We start from the raw sequence: 2,667 nt of genomic DNA on the forward strand, positions 1-2,667 counted from the left end.
TGCACCAAAGTCGGATACGAGTCAGTGTCCGTCCCGGTTCTCCCCAGCGGTCCCTGGACGCCCTCGGATGCGGGCGAGGGTGCACCAAAGTCGGATACGAGTCCGGGTCCGGTCCGGTTCTCCCCAGCGGTCCCTGGAGGCCCTTGGATGCGGGCCAGGGTGCACCAAAGTCGGATACGAGTCCGGGTCTTGTCCGGTTCTCCCTAGCGGTCCCTGGAGGCCCTTGGATGCGGGCCAGGGTGCACCAAAGTCGGATACAAGTCCGGGTCCGTCCCGGTTCTCCCCAGCGGTCCCCGGACGCCCTCGGATGCGGGCCAGGGTGCACCAAAGTCGGATACGAGTCAGTGTCCGTCCCGGTTCTCCCCAGCGGTCCCTGGACGCCCTTGGATGCGGGCGAGGGTGCACCAAAGTCGGATACAAGTCAGTGTCCGTCCCGGTTCTCCCCAGCGGTCCCTGGACGCCCTTGGATCCGGGCGAGGGTGCACCAAAGTCGGGTACGAGTCCGGGTCCGTCCCGGACCGGGGGAGCGGGCGCCGGCGCTGTGGGGAGCCGATCCCGGGCTCCAGCAGAGTCTATTCGGGGACCGGCTTGTCGGGGGCACTCGCGTCCGGGGTCATGGAACTCCGGCCCGGGTAAAGCCTCGAGGAGCTCCGTCAGAGAACCGGGATGAGGTCGGATTTGAACGCTTTACCCGGGCCGGAGTTCCAGGAGCCCGGCCACATTCCGGCGACGTCCCGCTAAAACGGGGGCGGTGACACTCGACGCCAGACCTCGTTTCCGCCACCGCCAGCCCTACTCTAAGGGAACGGGGCGTCCCCCCCGGCTGTCCTCGGAGGCCATCGACTGCGGGCTAAGGTGCATTAAAAGTCGGATACGAGTCCGGGTCCGTCCCGGTTCTCCCCACGGTCCCTGGACGCCCTTGGATGCGGGCGAGGGTGCACCACAGTCGGGTACGAGTCCAGTGTCCGTCCCGGTTCTCCCAGCGGTCCCCGGACGCCCTTGATGCGGGCGAGGGTGCACCAAAGTCGGGTAAGAGTCAGTGTCCGTCCCGGTTCTCCCCAGCGGTCCCCGGACGCCCTTGGATGCGGGCGAGGGTGCACTAAAGTCGGGTACGAGTCAGTGTCCGTCCCGGTTCTCCCCAGCGGTCCCTGGACGCCCTCGGATGCGGGCGAGGGTGCACCAAAGTCGGATACGAGTCCGGGTCCGGTCCGGTTCTCCCTAGCGGTCCCTGGAGGCCCTTGGATGCGGGCCAGGGTGCACCAAAGTCGGATACAAGTCCGGGTCCGTCCCGGTTCTCCCTAGCGGTCCCTGGAGGCCCTTGGATGCGGGCCAGGGTGCACCAAAGTCGGATACAAGTCCGGGTCTTGTCCGGTTCTCCCTAGCGGTCCCTGGAGGCCCTTGGATGCGGGCCAGGGTGCACCAAAGTCGGATACAAGTCCGGGTCCGTCCCGGTTCTCCCCAGCGGTCCCCGGACGCCCTTGGATGCGGGCCAGGGTGCACCAAAGTCGGATACGAGTCAGTGTCCGTCCCGGTTCTCCCCAGCGGTCCCTGGACGCCCTTGGATGCGGGCGAGGGTGCGCCAAAGTCGGATACGAGTCAGGGTCCGTCCCGGTTCTCCCCAGCGGTCCCCGGACGCCCTCGGATGCGGGCCAGGGTGCACCAAAGTCGGATACGAGTCAGTGTCCGTCCCGGTTCTCCCCAGCGGTCCCCTGGACGCCCTTGGATGCGGGCCAGGGTGCACCAAAGTCGGATACGAGTCAGTGTCCGTCCCGGTTCTCCCCAGCGGTCCCTGGACGCCCTTGGATCCGGGCGAGGGTGCACCAAAGTCGGGTACGAGTCCGGGTCCGTCCCGGACCGGGGGAGCGGGCGCCGGCGCTGTGGGGAGCCGATCCCGGGCTCCAGCAGAGTCTATTCGGGGACCGGCTTGTCGGGGGCACCTCGCGTCCGGGGTCATGGAACTCCGACCCGGACTAAAGCCTCGAGGAGCTCCCGGTCAGAGAACCGGGATGAGGTCGGATTTGAACGCTTTACCCGGGCCGGAGTTCCAGGAGCCCGGCCACATTCCGGCGACGTCCCGCTAAAACGGGGGCGGTGACACTCGACGCCAGACCTCGTTTCCGCCACCCGCCAGCCCTACTCTAAGGGACGGGCGTCCCCCCGGCGGTCCTCGGAGGCATCGGATGCGGGCTAAGTGCATTAAAAGTCGGATACGAGTCCGGGTCCGTCCCGGTTCTCCCCAGCGGTCCCTGGACGCCCTTGGATGCGGGCGAGGGTGCACCAAAGTCGGGTACGAGTCAGTGTCCGTCCCGGTTCTCCCCAGCGGTCCCTGGACGCCCTTGGATGCGGGCGAGGGTGCACCAAAGTCGGGTACGAGTCAGTGTCCGTCCCGGTTCTCCCCAGCGGTCCCCTGGACGCCCTTGGATGCGGGCGAGGGTGCACTAAAGTCGGGTACGAGTCAGTGTCCGTCCCGGTTCTCCCCAGCGGTCCCTGGACGCCCTCGGATGCGGGCGAGGGTGCACCAAAGTCGGATACGAGTCCGGGTCCGTCCCGGTTCTCGGAGGCTCTTGGCATCCGGGCGGGAGTCACCAGAGGCCCGGGGAGAAGAGCGCCGCTCCGGTCCCCGCCGGCGGACTTTGAGGGCTCTTGGCATTCCGGCGGGAGTCACCA

The sequence above is a fragment of the Dendropsophus ebraccatus genome, unplaced genomic scaffold, assembly GCF_027789765.1.
Source record: "Dendropsophus ebraccatus isolate aDenEbr1 unplaced genomic scaffold, aDenEbr1.pat pat_scaffold_383_ctg1, whole genome shotgun sequence".
Classification (NCBI taxonomy): domain Eukaryota; kingdom Metazoa; phylum Chordata; class Amphibia; order Anura; family Hylidae; genus Dendropsophus; species Dendropsophus ebraccatus.